Source organism: Rhinichthys klamathensis, unplaced genomic scaffold (genome assembly GCF_029890125.1).
Source record: "Rhinichthys klamathensis goyatoka isolate OS25496 unplaced genomic scaffold, OSU_Roscu_1.1 h1tg000221l_1, whole genome shotgun sequence".
NCBI lineage: Eukaryota > Metazoa > Chordata > Actinopteri > Cypriniformes > Leuciscidae > Rhinichthys > Rhinichthys klamathensis.
Window position 1 is genome coordinate 1 of NW_026606745.1, and position 16,959 is coordinate 16,959.

The window sequence follows — 16,959 nt, forward strand, 5'->3', positions numbered from 1 at the left end:
GGAACCAAGCTGACATTAACTAGTTGAACACGCATCAGAGATGTCTCTTTTTTTATCAATACATAACCAGCCAGTGTTCAAAACCATCTGCTTGCCTTAGCTCGATTCACAACGGTAAGCTTGTAATAATGCTTTTAATTCCAGTGGTACTGGTGGATTTCCGCGGGAGATTCGAGCATGTGTCTTTGCGTCATTACGTCAAAGAAAGAGTCTCGGCTAGTAGGCTATATTGCGTGTGAGGATGTTGGAGGAGGAGATTTATAGCCTTTTCTCACAGCACTTGATATAAACTTATCAATTTGATGGCGGATCCAGAAAGGTTCAAACGACAATCACCAGTGACAACAGATTCACCCGCTGTAAAATGCAAAAGACTTCGTTCGGACGTCAGAGTGGCTACAGAAAAAAAGACTGCAACCGGACACATGCGAAAACAAGGATAATATCGGAAGGACATTACATGTAGTTACGCAATGCTGACGTTGTTAACATTAACAATTTGAGAACAAAGTATAATTTGCACGGTTTTGCGTGATATGATAACTTATAAGCGATTGTTAGATTTAATCAGCGCGATTTACGGCAATGTCAGAACCAGAACAAAAGTCGATGTTTCTTACTAGTTCAGATGACATTTTCCGGTGAAAATTCTTATGTTGGTCATACTTCCAAAAAGAATAATCTGTGATTCTGAATGCAGTATCGACACCGGCGCGGTGACTGACAGCCGCACACTCTCCTCAAAGATTGTGTTCATCCGCGCTGTGCCGTGTCGAGGGTGTTGAAGTACAACTCGCGTAAAGTTGATAATTCGCAAATAACTGCAATTGCAGATTTCGAACAGAGATGGCGACAAAGAGGAAAAACTGTGGACTGCACCTTTAATTGTCGAACTTCTTCGGGGCGTCATCTTGTTCCGGGTCCGACTCCGGTTAAAACTGATAACGGTTGCACAGATGTGTCCTCAGAGACTCCCGCTGCCATTCTTTCTCCAAAATATACCCTCAACTGCTTTCAAGGCAACACTCCATGTGTGTTGTGTCAAAACACCCACAGAACAGAGGGGCGGAGTGAGCGAGGCTCATTATCATTTAAAGTCATATGCACTGAAACGGCGTGCTGAAAACAGAGCTGTTTTTGACCAGGTAAAATGAGTGTTTTCTTACAATACTAATGAGAATGTTTAATTAAAGTATATTACAAACTTTTCATTTAGACCCTAAAGAATCAAATTAACTTGTATGAAAATGGCATTATATGACCCCTTTAACAATTTCAGGATACACAAACAAATAAACAAAAACAGCAAACAACAACAAGCCCATAATAAACCTAAATAAATCCAAATGCTTTATGTAAAATAAGACCAAATATCATGACCCACACCTGCCCACTTTAAAAACTCCATAAACTTCACTGCTTTACGAGCCAAGCTCAAACAAGCCAAAACACTTATATGTGGACATGGCAACACTACAAAAGCAAAGCCTTCCATACTTGCTCAATGTACCTTATTCTGAGATGTTGAAACAGTGGTAGGCTATTTGATGTGATGACTTAAGGAGCACTTCACCCATTTCAACATTAATCTTTATTGAAAGTGGGTCATATATGTAGTCGAAATGTAAAAGAAATTTTGAATTTGGTGCCCTCTTGACCGAGAAAAGACAGAAAATAACTTTAGGGCGCATTTGTGTGTAAGACCACAACTCCCAGAATGCACCACGTTGCACAGCTCCGCAAGCCACTCCCACTAATCCAGAACAGCGCAAAGTCGCAAACATCAGAGAAATCACTCTTCCGTCTACTCTACAGGGCTAACGTTAGCTGCCAACAGAGTTAGAAATTCATTTCACACAAAATGTATAGTTAGTTGGCCGTGGCGAGCAGGACGAGGGATGTGAGAGCGGCGCAAGGCCGGTGGCGTGAGTGATAATGAACGACACCTGTGAGACGCACTGGTCTCTCTCGCGTCTCTCACCGAGGAGCGGACGCATAAAACGAGGAGCGACAGGGCAGATCGAGAGAGGAACAGGCCTGATTTTATGGTGTGTTTTGTTTCTGTTGTGTGTGGCCAGCAGTGCGGGGCTGCTGGCTTATACTTTTGTTTTGTATTTGTTTATTTTACTATTAAAATGTTTAAATGTTCGCCGATTCCCGTCTCATTCTTCCCACAACAACGAACCCGACGCAGCCGACGCCGCCGCCTCTTGTTCCTCCATCAGCCTCAGCTGCTCTTCGCTATATTGTGGCTCGTATAAAATAGCCACGAACATCAGTTTCGAGCAAAAGATTTTCAAAATCCTCGTCTTCCATATCGTGTGTCGTAAATTCAGGCATTATGGTAAATCTAACTCCTTGAGCGCTTGTTAAGCTTAGCTTGCTGTCTTCCAAGCAAGATGGCGGATTAATATTAATAGTTTAGTTTCTTCAGGTTTAGTCCCACCCACTGATCTGTAATAGGCCGATGGGGGTGAGTGGGTCCCACGCCCTTGAGTAATAATGAGCTAAAGGCTGTAGTTTTCTTAATATGCAATGAAATTTATCTTCCGTCCTATCGTGACGCAAAATGATGATATTTACGTCACGATAGGACGGAAGTAAAACACTTAAATCCTTTTTTCTCCCATCTCAGAAAAAAAAACAAGCAAAATTCCACCATCATTATAATATATGACTGGGTTTCTAACAATACAAACCTTAATGCAATGGGTGAAGTGACCCTTTAACATATGGATATGTGAAATGGAAAAAGAATGCAAGGTCTCGACTCTCGAGAAGCATCTTCTTGCAACTTGACATGACATTTTAAAAACATGGTGCTAATGTGCGAGAGGCTGAAAAAGCAGAGAAACGCAACAGTCAAGACGTCCGTCTAGCATGTTTACATAAGACACGATTGAAAAGCAGTGCAGTGAAATGATAAAATCCCTTTCTGTGTGAACCGACCCTTAGAGGGAGGTTGTGTAACACTGGCGATATATCCTTGAGTTCTCAAGCTGCCATTAGTCACTGGGAATCAATGAGCTGTGACGTAAACTTAAGTGTGTGTGTGTGTGTGTGTGTGTGCATGTGTGTGCGCTTGCTTGTGTGTGCGGTTGCTTGTGTGCTTGTATGAAAGACAATAGTGCTGGTCCTTTTCTGACATAGATTTTTGCTAATAGCTACATTTTATTGCTATACTGTATATTTAAGTCCATCATAAACATTCAATCACACAGTAAAAAAAAAACCAAATAGGCCTACTCCAATCTTCATATTACATTCTCTCCTTTCTAAACTGATCTCTAGTTTGTGTGATGTAACGTGTCCCTTCGTACAGATCCATAACCGCAGCCCACTGTCAAATGAATAAATAAATACCGTCCTCTCCAAACAAAGCATAAATATTCATTCATTGATGCAGCTTACATAAGACTATCTAAGCCACCCGACACTCGTAGACGCGTGTGTTTGGGCGCGTGCATGCGATGAGGAGAGACGTTTGATGTCTTTGAGGTTCCCTCTCTCTCTCTCTCTCTCTCTCTCTCTCTCTCTCTCATCTCTCTCTCTCTCTCTCTCTCTCTCTCTCTCTCTCTCTCTCTCTCTCTCTCAAGTGAGTCATAGAGATATTCTGCCGCAGGGCTCACTAAGGGACGGCAGGTGGCCTTAAGCTCTCTCTCTCTCTCTCTCTCTCTCTCTCTCTCTCTCTCTCTCTCTCTCTCTCTCTCTCTCTCTCTCTCTCTCTCTCTCTCTCTCTCTCTCTCTCTCTCTCTCTCTCTCTCTCTCTCCATCAGACCAGATGTCCTCCTGTTCACCCCGTCTGTTTCCGTAGTCTAATTCATCCTAATATTTCCAAATGCTCAAAAAGGTCAGTCACTCTAAAAGCTTTGGAGCACCGGAAACCTTGATTGTCACGTTTAATAGAGCTTGTGGATGGACAATTTTCTGACATCACTTACAGACTGTAATTCGGAAGGAAAAGTATTAATTTTTTTAACTCTATTTATTTGTCCACATGGAGGGTTTTATTTCGGTTAAGTGCACGGATCAGATATAGTAACAGTAAATGCAATTCATCATCATAAGGGCAATATCTTATTCTCCTTGTGCTTTTTCAAGGACAGGATATGTGAAAGCATTTTATTAATCCGAAAGAAAGTTTTCAGAGAAAATAAAAATCAAAAGTTTAAGGCAGTTGAACTTTAATAGTATTTTCTTTAATCTTGCCAGCTTTTTGAATTTGCTCGTTCTGAGACAAATTAAAGAGTTCTTGACTGAGAGTTTAATTTCTAAAAACGTTTTAGATTAAAGAGTTCCTGAACAATAAAAGCCTCAAGAACAAATGAAGACTTCCCGAACTCCTGACATTGAGAAATGTATTGCAGAGTGCTGTTTGAAATTGCAGACGGATTCTAAATGATGCCTTTGCTCTTGAGTGCATGACACCGGTGAAAGGTCATTACAGTATTTTATTCTTGTTTGGATGTAGAGGTGTACGCTCCCTTCAAGCCAGCAGAAAGAGGTGAGGCAGAAGGCTTATCACAGGAAGCGCTAAATCATCTTACCGACAGAAACGGCTCTGCTGGATTTACAGAGAGTCAAATATTTACACAAGGTATGCTCTGACCCTCTGTCTTCGCTTAGTTTATTGCCTTTTTTAAAACTTTCTTAGTTTTTTCTTTCTTTTGGTGGCCTGAAATGTTTTAGATCCTTCCTGTGTAAGACACAGGGGAAGCATTATAAACTGTTTTATTAGATATTTTTAGAGGAAGCCAAAATATTTATCTGAGGCTCCAGATATTCGAGGGGATGTCCATTCTGAAAAATGGATGACACTTTTAGGACAGTTTCCATTCAGAAAGATCTTTTTCATTTTCATCTCTTTTGTCTATGGAGGGCACATGATTGTTGTGCATGGGTTAGAATGCATGACAGGTTGAGCCGTGGATCCTGTGAAGGTGAAGGATAAAGTTTAGTGATGTATCCCAGTCATATTCCTACTCTATTTTGTAATTAAAAACATTGTAAAAAATATTATTTCTATACAATAAAGGAAGATGAAGTTAAAGGAAGTAAATGAAGGGGGTAAACGAGCTCCAGAGGAAGAGAAACATTAGAAATGAAGCTAAAGGTTAAGAAGATAAAAATAATATAGGCTACAGTTGTAATGAAAATTATTCAGTCAAATGTGACACTCAACAAACATAGCCAGTTTAGATATTTCATGTGTTCTTCTAGCTCAAGCACACCTGGTGCAACTAATTAAGCCCTTGATCAGTTTCATCAGGTGTGCTTGAGACAACACCTGTTTTGCAGATTTGTGCTGTTGTGAGGGAATCTGTTCTGGGAGTTGAATAGTTTTGAGACTGCAGAAGTCATTAAAAGTTGCATTTTCAGTAACCACTTGAAACATTTGTCGTGTTGAGCTATTTCAATTACTTTTGTTTGATTTGTTCATTTCAAACAGCTGAAAGTCTGTACATTTTGCCAAATAAACCTGAATTGCAATTGGGGTTGAATAATTTTGATTACAACTGTATATTATCAATGTTGAAAATGGTTGTGCTGCTTATTATTTTTGTGGAAACCATATGTTTTTAAGGATTCTTTGATAAATAAATATTTTTTATTTTTTTATTTTTTTTAAACCGTATTTATTTGAAATAGAAATATTATGTAACATTATAAGTGTTTTTACTGTCACTAGATTTTTTTTTTGGATACAGGATGACTACATAAGGAACATTGCTGAACTATCCTGTAATACATGGAGACACATTCTCCACCCCAAAACACACACAGCCTGACATGAAATATGCATTTTTTAATTCCCAAAGCCTAGCAAGAAAGCCACAGAGTATCAATATATTTGTTATAGATAAATACATTGTCTTCTGTTGAGATTTATGCTGAGATACTGATTTGTTTTTGGATGACTGTGTGCAGTAAAAATAATTCAAGAATGTCATTTGTGAGCCTAATGCAGAAAATGACATCAGGCAAATGTCACAGCCTGCTCTCGTGTCTAACAATTTATGCTTGACAGGCCAGAATCTACTCCCATGAATAATGAAACTGAGTGTTTGCATGTGTTTATGTGGTATGCTGAATAATCCTCACTATAATTAACAGCTTATTTCTTTATTATATGTATATATAATGTTCCTGTGTAAGTGCATAATTATTTTCACTATCAGTTTTCTTATGTATTTTCATTTGTTTCTGCTAAGGGATTGTTTACAGATTTATATTCGATATATTTTGGGTTCTATAATAAGCACTATTGCTTCGAATTAATTCAATACACTATTATAGTTAAAGATGAATGTGTGTGATTGTTTTACGTGCGTGTGCGCGTCATTGCGTGCATTTGTAGGAGGAGTTCTCGCGATACGCTTCATTCACGATAAAGCAATGGACGTGTGAATTAATATCATCCTTTACAGGTATCAAATGTACAAAATGCACACCATCATTGTTCTTATAGCTTCATAAGAAGGACGGTTCACTGTATTAATTGTTTTCCGGTGTATATGAGAGTGTTATGTCTGTAAACTCTGTTTAGTGTTAAGCGCGATTAGCGCGCGCGCACGAGTGATGCGGAGATAAATTACAGAGTATGTAAATTAGTGCTATTGTATGTTTCATGTTTTCCTTTATTCATTAATTTTGTGTTATGAGTTTATTTCGTGCTGTTTCACTGATAGTGTGAGTAATGCATAGGACGTCATGAGTCGAGTGAACTTGGATGTAGGCTCCATTGCATGATAGGAATTTGAGTGTTTACATGACCAGTCCAGCATGTCATTTAAAGCTGTGTGTAAACGTATGAAACTATGCACATGTTGATGTACATAATTTGTTTTCATTCGCTGATGAGCATCGCTTGGACTTATGATAATTAATATCATCCTTAATAACGTTACTTCAGAATTCACAGAATAACCAGTCTTTTTCCACACTTGTACATTCACAATCTCCAGTATGTATGTATGTATGTATGTAAACTCCTGTAAATTTACAGGAGTTTACATACATACATACTGGAGATTGTGAATGAACAAATGTGGAAAAAGACTGGTTATTCTGTAAATTCTGAAGTAACGTTATTGCATTGAGAACAGAAAAACTCTGCCAGAAGAGTTCTGTACGTCTTCATGTGTCTCTTCCGTCATTACTCTCTGTCTCATTTCCAGTGTGTGTTTATCAATTTTGTTAAACTAATATTTGTCATTCGACCACGTGTACACACCCACACACATCTGGAGGCTCATTATACAGACTCAAACCTCCTCTGCTGCACTGCATGTTGTTCTAATAGTTACACAAAGATCTCTTGAAGTAAACTGTTGACAGCTATTAGTCCAGTTTATGTGGGACGTGCAGATTGTGTGTCCCAAAAGGACAGGTTAAAAGCACCATGTTCGTTCATTCACTTACTCACTCACTCACTCAGTCCAGTTCAATATACAGTTTATTTCTATAATGCTTTTCGCAAACTATACTTTTCCAAAGCAGCTTTACAAGGAAAAAAAAGCCCCCTGTGAGCAAGATAGACAACTTTGGAATGGAACAATCTCTCTAAATGTTATAAATAGATGAAGAAGTAACTTTTGCGTGGAAGACTCGCTTATTCATTTGCTATTTCCTAAAAAAAAATGTAGTCCATATAGTCCTTTTACACCGAACTTTTGAGAAATTCTTTTACCATGCTTAGCTTTCAGTTTTAAGTTCAGAAAATGCAGTTCTGGATATCCTAAAAATGTCAGCTACATTTTTCTCTCTCTCACTCTCTCTCTCTCTCTCTCTCTCTCTCTCTCTCTCTCTCCTCTCTCTCTCTCTCCTCTCTCTCTCTCTCCTCTCTCTCTCTCTCTCTCTCTCCTCTCTCTCTCTCTCTCTCCTCTCTCTCTCTCTCTCTCTCTCTCTCTCTCTCCACTCTCTCTCTCTCTCTCTCTCCTCTAAAGGCTGAAAGCCTCCTGTAGTTCTGAGGTACTGTGGTTTCGTTAGTAATCTACTGCTGAGGTATGGAAATCAAGAGAAAGACACAGACATGTCAGAGAGACAGACCAAGACCGCAAATGAAAAGATTTTCCTTCACTTTTTTTCCTTATAGTGCTTTTTTACTTAAATGTCTGTATATGTGTGGCTGAATATGAGACTTTTAGAAAGGGATTCTAAAGGATGTTACCTGTAAAAACAAGGAAAACAGAAGTTCATAGAATTCTACAAATACAAAGGGATGAAAGCCTTTATTTCTCATAATGTTTCTTCATATTTCGTAATTGTGTTTTTGCATCTCACAATCGGACTTTATATATCATAATGTGACTTTAAATCCCAATTGTGACTGTTTCACAAAGTGACTATACAGAGGTGGACAGTAACAAAGTACATTTACTGGAGTTAGTGGAGTACTGTAAGTACACTTTTTGAGTATCTATACTTTACTTGAGTATTATTTCTTCTGGAAACATTTTACTTTAACTTCATTACATTCGGATTGACGTCAGAAAATTTGTAACCACATTACAACATCTGTCCAACGTTGGAGATTATTTGACATTGGATTCTGACATCAACCTAATTTTCATTTTCAACGTTGGCTTTGGTCTTCTAAATGCAAATTTTGTCATTGTTTTGGAGCACACTAGCTCATAGATAACAGTAAGGCTAACATATTCATACTAAAAGCCAAAAAACTTTAAATAGGGCACTATTTGAGGGAACAGCCATTTGGGTGTACGAAACCATTGTGGACATTATTGAGTGCACTTATTCAATCTCACATTCAATCCCACTACTGGAACTGTGTTCTAGAAATAAATTTGATATTGATATGAGGTAGGTAGGCAGGCATAGATTCAGAGGCATAAGGTACTGTAAGTATTACACTGCAATAATAATAAAACAATGAATTTACTTTTTACTTCTGATACTTAAGTACTTTTAAAAACAAGTACTTCTGTACTTTTAGACCTTTACAACTTTTACTTGTAACGGAGTAATATTTGACCAGTAGTATCTGTACTTTCACTCAGAAGTTGTGTACTTTGTCCACCTCTGATGACTATTTGTTATTTGAGTTTCAAATTCAGATTTTTATGGAATATTTCAGTGTTTATTATAAATCGTTATTCATGCATATCAATATACAGGTCCTTCTCAAAAAATTAGCATATTGTGATAAAGTTCATTATTTTCCATTAAATAAAAATAAACTTTCATATATTTTAGATTCATTGCACACCAACTGAAATATTTCAGGGGTGCTTCTCAATATCCCTCCTCGTCTCCTCGCTCCTCCGTCCTCCATCCTATGACCCGGAAACCGATCGAGCTCAGCCATCTTGAAGGACATCTCAATTCTCTAATTGCACCGCGAGGAGGCGAGGATCGAGGAGTGAGGAGCTTCCAGAGGAGCTATGAGCGAGGATACACAGGTGTACCCTTTGCGGAAGAGTTTTATCGACTAGACATGACGCACGTATCAATACTCCTCCCCCTTCACATCTGTCACAATCATTTGAATTTATACTTTACTTTTGTAGTTTACATAAACCACACAACTCACATATTTCAACAAGGTATCTTGCTTTATTATTATTTATTATTAATTTCTTAAATAAACAAACTTTAACAACATAAAGGCAGATCCTTTGAGCGCTGCTGATGACGCAGTGAGTGACGCTCGAGTGATCAAGTATTCCAAAGTATAAAAAAGCTTTCATTCAATTCCTCCGTCCTCATTTTCTTTCCTTGCAGCCTTCCCTCGTGTCCTACAGGGGGTGGAGCTGAGACACGAGGAAAGGAAGCGAGGAAAGGAAACGAGGATGCACAAATAAGAAATGAGAAGCACCCCAGGTCTTTTATTGTTTTAATACTGATGATTTGGTCATACAGCTCATGAAAACCCAAAATTCCTGTCTCAAAAAATTAGCATATTTCATCCGACCAATAAAAGAAGTGTTTTTAATACAAAAAAAAAGTCAACCTTCAAATAATTATGTTCAGTTATGCACTCAATAGTCAATACTTGGTCGGGAATCCTTTTGCAGAAATGACTGCTTCAATGCGGCGTGGCATGGAGGCAATCCTGTGGCACTGCTGAGGTGTTATGGAGGCCCAGGATGCTTCGATAGCGGCCTTAAGCTCATCCAGAGTGTTGGGTCTTGCGTCTCTCAACTTTCTCTTCACAATATTCCACAGATTCTCTATGGGGTTCAGGTCAGGAGAGTTGGCAGGCCAATTGAGCACAGTAATACCATGGTCAGTAAACCATTTACCAGTGGTTTTGCCACTGTGAGCAGGTGCCAGGTCGTGCTGAAAAATGAAATCTTCATCTCCATAGAGCTTTTCAGCAGATGGAAGCATGAAGTGCTCCAAAATCTCCTGATAGCTAGCTGCATTGACCCTGCCCTTGATAAAACACAGTGGACCAACACCAGCAGCTGACATGGCACCCCAGACCATCACTGACTGTGGGTACTTGACACTGGACTTCAGGCATTTTGGCATTTCCTTCTCCCCAGTCTTCCTCCAGACTCTGGCACCTTGATTTCTGAATGACATGCAAACTGATCAACAGTCCAGTGCTGCTTCTCTGTAGCCCAGGTCAGGCGCTTCTGCTGCTGTTTCTGGTTCAAAAGTGGCTTGACCTGGGGAATGCGGCACCTGTAACCCATTTCCTGCACACGCCTGTGCACGGTGGCTCTGGATGTTTCTACTCCAGACTCAGTCCACTGCTTCCGCAGGTCCCCCAAGGTCTGGAATCGGTCCTTCTCCACAATCTTCCTCAGGGTCCGGTCACCTCTTCTCATTGTGCAGCGTTTTTTTGCCACACTTTTTCCTTCCCACAGACTTCCCACTGAGGTGCCTTGATACAGCACTCTGGGAACAGCCTATTTGTTCAGAAATTTCTTTCCGTCTTACCCTCTTGCTTGAGGGTGTCAATGATGGCCTTCTGGACAGCAGTCAGGTCGGCAGTCTTACCCATGATTGCGGTTTTGAGTAATGAAACAGGCTGGGAGTTTTTAAAAGCCTCAGGAATCTTTTGCAGGTGTTTAGAATTAATTAGTTGATTCAGATGATTAGGTTAATAGCTTGTTTAGAGACCCTTTTCATGATATGCTAATTTTTTGAGACAGGAATTTTGGGTTTTCATGAGCTGTATGCCAAAATCATCAGTATAAAAACAATAAAAGACCTGAAATATTTCAGTTGGTGTGCAATGAATCTAAAATATATGAAAGTTTACATTACATTATGGAAAATAATGAACTTTATCACAATATGCTATTTTTTTGAGAAGGACCTGTATATATTTTTAAAAATCATAAAAAAATCATTAATCAAAATAACTTTCCCTCCCAGTTGCAACAAAAACCTTTTCTGATGACGTGTTTACTGGTGACCTACTACTACACTTTTTTTTGTGTAATTCTAGTCCCACAATTTTTCTTGATCGAGAAGCCGTTTCACTCGGAATTGCATCATAATGGACTATTGCAACATCTGTTTTATGCTGACTTTAACTTTCGAATGGCTGTCAATTGAGAGGAATGCCCATGGCGTAGTACAGCAGAGACCAACCGAACCATGTTAAGCAGCCAAACCCTGACCCGTTGATTCATGCATGCTTTAAAACAGACCCTCCTGATGAGAGATGACCTGGCTTAGAAGATCCTTTTTTTCCCCATGAAAAATGCCATGCATTCCCCAAATATCTGTTTACAACAATTTACTTTGATCTTGCTTGCACACACAAACAAATACACTCCAGCCATATCCATAATATTCTGATTTGTTTCAATTAACCAGTGTCATCTGTGCTCGTGGAAAACTCGCATAATCTAATTTGCATGACAGTGGTAGTCCGTATGTGTGTCAGAGAGAGAGAAAGCAGGTTCCTTATCTCAGTATGGACAGATATTTATTCAAGGCTTTGAAATGAGACACAGACTAACACAGACTTTTGCTGTGATCCTCTCTAATGAAAGCACGAATCATCTTCCTCATCTAAATACTTCAATGACAGCTGAAGGAAGAGCTGTAAATGGAAAAAAAAAATTTAACGGATTTTTTTTTTTTTTTTTTTTTTATCATTACAACAATATAGCAAAATTAAAAAAAAATTGGAATAGAATATAATAGCGGTGTTCTTAAAACATGTCCTCAAGTCCACAATAGTTTTTTGGAATAGGTTTGGAAAGAACCTTAATTTAATTCAAACAAAACTTATATTTTTGGGTGCACTATACCTTTAACTTTTTTTTTTTTTTTTAAATAAAAGCAAAAGCACATTAGGTTGTTATCCTGAATATCAACATTCAAATAAAGAATACTGTTTAACAGTGTGTTGACATTGATTTGGTTACATTCATCACCATGTGTAGTGTACTGTAAGTGTGTGTTTTGTCGACAGTGAGTCTCATTGGGCCCCTGATATGGGTTATGACTCAGACGCTGGTCAGTTCTGTCACTGGAGACCCATCATTCACAACACTGAACTGCTTAGACCTCACCATCTGGAGCCTGTTAAAACACACTCCACCTTTCTCTTCCCATCGGTCGACCACTTCGCCTCTCTCCAACCCCTTTCATTTCTCTCTTTTACGCCATCCCATGCTGTCTTTCCATGTCCTTCTGCTGTTTGCCTTTTAGCCTGTCTGTCTCTCATACTGTGTGTTTCAGCCGGACCACATGTATAAACATTCTCCAGTGTCCATTATGCAAACGCATTGGCCTGAAAATGCCTGTAAGAAAGGAATAATGTAAATGTGCAAATTTAATGAAAAATCTGGCATGCAACTTTGACTAAAAAGGCACTATTTTAAGAGCATGCGCAAGTTTAATAAAGCAATAACTCGAATGGTGATTGTCTAATCAGATATACTGGGTAAATGAACCGTTACCATGAAACACTGACATTTAGCCATAACCTGCATTTACAGGGACATTGCACACATGATTAATCAAATAAGCATTCACTGCCTAACTGAACTTATCTGCATATTTTCCTTTAGATAAAACTCAAACCGACCATGAAATATCCATCAAAGCATCCACACCCCAACCCCACAGAGTCAGACTGGTTTTAACTGGTTAGTCTTCCCTAAATTAGCACTATTGTGACACCATAAATCTGATATTACAGGCTAAATGGCCAACATTACACTTGAACATGTTAAAGTTTAATATGAGAAACTGGAGTATGAAGTAATACATTCTTTCTGAGAGGTTCAGTTGCTCCATAACTGTGTTTTGTGGAGTCTTATGGTGAAATACTTAATAAAAACTGGAAGTGCTGAGCACAATCCCTGGGGCCAGATTTACTAACAATATCATGACAATGGTTTCCCCCTCTTTCCTCCGGCTAAAACACTTCTAGTTATTTCTCAACGTTGGCTGCAGTTCCTGACCACATGGTCCTCAGCATGGTCCAGATGTAGGGTAAAGGCTCACAGTTAAGATCTCTGGAACAGACAGTGACAAACACATGTACCTAAAGATCGGTCTATGAGCTGCCATTATGCTTAGAGTATTATTCTTTCACAGGTGACTGCAAAACTACACATGTTACTCATGTGTGGATGTTGGCTGTAGTAGTGATCAGTAACCATTCAGACCTCCATGACTTCATAGCATGCTGAACTCAGTTACAGTAGATCACGCAACTGATGGTAAGAATTAGGGAGGGGGCGTCACATAAAGTTGTCAATGAGGGTGAGGGGTCAACTTTGTTACAGACAGAGAAAGGAGACGTAACAGCATGTTATTACTACTTTGCCACCTATGCAAACAGATCACATAGACAGTAAACAAGCAGCATGTCAGCAAATAAACAGTGGACACAGTACAAGTGAAGACATTTACATGTGTTTAATACAGTTAGTAAACGTTTAGTCTTTACAGAAAAACAAGGTTACACTTTATTTCCACTGTAGAAATTCTACTAACTACTGTATAAGCAACTTTGCAACTACATGTCAACTAACTCTCATTGGAGAATTAGTAGACTGTTAGGATCGGGTTAGTAGAATAAGCTGACGTAGTTGCAGAATTACTTATAGTAGAATGATTTGATGTCTGTCGGGGAGCATCAGAATAAAGTATTAGCAGATATTAAAGGCACAATATGTAGTTTTTTCACCACAAGAGGGCGCAGTTTCCAACAATAACAAAGGCGTAGGTTTATGACGCAGTGATGAGCTGAATGATGGGACTTGCTGTCAAGCTGATGGATCTAATAATGTTTATGAATGAGTGCAAACATTCATGTTTTTTAACATTACAGTGGTATGAAACAGGTCGCGATTGCTAAAGAGACAGATATCACACGCGAGTCCCGTGGATATAAAGGAATAAGGACATTTAATTCTACCGAATACCCGCAAGTGCTGGATTACTCTCACAGGTCAGTTTATTAGACGAATTAAACTTGTGAGGTAACGCAGCGCTGCTTCACTTGGTCTAACGTTACACTATCACAGTAAACGGCATTTAAATGTGTGTTGAAAGTTATAATGTTATACTACGTGTTAGTTCGTTTGCTATACGAAACTAGCAGTAACGTTAAGCTAGATCAACATTAGAATAACATACTGACCATATTCTAACATTTCATCATGTTGAGCTAATGTTATATAACATTGATTTGTTTTATGTACATTTGCTCACCTGTCTAATAAAGCTGTCAAGTCGTGACTCGTGAAGCTCTGTCAAGTCCAAGTTAGTCGCGGATGTGGAGCTCTCGGCATCTCAAAAACGCCACGCTGATATTGATCCTCATTTTAGTTCTCCTTGTTTGTCCCAAAGTCTGCTTGCCATGGTCTATGTTTGAAAGAAACAAGAACTGCGTGCCGCTAAACGTATGCAGTTGTCTACGTCTGTCGCCATGGTTACGTCATGGCTATGGCAGTATGAACGGAAACCGAGGATAGCGCGGATATTGCGTCATTGACGGGCAACGGTTTTTTTTCCGGGACGGCCACTTATTTAAAATTGGAATTTCTCTGAAATAAAAAATCTTTGGAGACTTTTGGGAGATTGTAACTACACAACTGCAGGAAATATATCACACTCTGCAAGTGATTTTTGGATATTTTATTACAAAATTCCTACATATTGTACCTTTAAGCAGAAAATATACTAATACTCTAATGAGAGTTAGTTGACATGTAGTTGCAAAGATGTCTCAAGTGGACCATATTTAAAATGTTACCCAAAAAAGTATTTTTGACTTGTTTTCCAGTAAAAATATCTAAACATCCTTAACCCAAGAAAAATCTTATTTAATCTTTAAATAATTTACATTTTATTTTATTAATCCTAAATCAAAACAAAAATTATAGTGTTTATACTTCAAGAAATGAAAGATAAATCTTAATATTTTATGCAGTTTTCCCTCTAAATTGATCTAGTTTTAGGGATGTGCAGATATTTTTACTGGAAATCAAGACCCATTTACAGATTAGGAAAATTACTTTTTGCATCTCAAAATATACTCTTCTGTTAAGGGGATGAGTAAGTGTGAATATGAATGTGATAAGAGTGCATGTATGGATCCTGTGCATGTTCTTGAGTTAGTTATGTCATCATTGTTTGCTGAAAGATTTCCCATATCTGCTTGTTCCAGAGGAATACTGTCAAGCTGACACCTCTGTTAAAGTGTTCAGTATCAGTGTGAGTGAGATACGGAGAGAGTGAGTGTTGTGTATGTATGGTTCTGTGGTGACAGATCTGCACACTGGTCATTCACCAACTGAGGTAAACACCCCATTAATCTTGGGTTGTCAAGGTAATGACCCTGATGACCTCCCAGGGCTGTTGCCGAGTTGTCCCACATGGGTGTAATTGAACATCAGCCTGCTGCTACAGGATGAGAGTTGAACTCTGGGTAAAATAGCCATTAGCCAATAAGAGCCCGAGAACATCTAGAGCAAGATGATAATAGTTCACTGACTATTACACTGTAAACCCGAATAAGTTGTCAAAACTCAAAAAAGATGTTGTACTTATACATTTTAATTGTTCTTAACTTGAAATGTTAGAGTACACTAATTCATACATTTAATTTAAAACTTTAATTTAATCTCAATGTGAACAATTTTATTAAACTTAGCTAGCGTTAAGAAGCTAGTTTGCTAACATTTTAATTTGTTAACATATTAACAATAATATGTAATAGCACTTGCTGTATGAGTGCAGCTTTATAAAGGTTGTATTTGCTCTCAAATCAAGCTGCATGCACCACTTGTCACCATGATGGTAACTATCCTAAAACCAACATTAACAGAAATTCTTCTAAATTAGCATAACAAAACATGAATCACTACTAAATCAGTTCAGTTTACTTAAAATATATTAGTTCTGTGAACTTGAAAGAAAAAGAAAGTGCTAAATACTCATAAAAGTTAATTTGATTTAATTTAAGTTTGTCCTACTCAAACAAATTAATTATTTTGAATGTTAGGTTTTACAGTGACAAGTGAAAAGGCCAGCATTGTATCTGATTATGAGACGTGTTTGTCATTTCATAAACTGGCCATTTTCGACGCTTATATTAGTCAACTCTGTAAAGCTTCATTTTTTTCAACTCCGCCGTATTGCCAAACCCAAATACGGAATAAACCCAAATAAAATGTCAGCCCAAAAGACGCTGAATCGCTGGTACATGCGTTCATCACATCTCGTCTCGTGCTGGACTACCAGCACACTTTATCTCACGTTTGCAATATATTCAAAACTCATATCTGCTCATATCACCCCAATTCTGTTCAAACTCCACTGGCTTGTTATATTACTTACAAAATTCGTCTGCTTACCTTTAAGTCACTCAATGGTCTTGCTCCTTCCTATCTCTCTGACTTACTTTCTCCATATTCCCACTCGAACTCTCCGATCTTCTGGCTTAGGACAACAACCAAGCTGCATGAATTTAAGTCTACACTCAAAACTCATTTGTTTCAACAGTTGTTT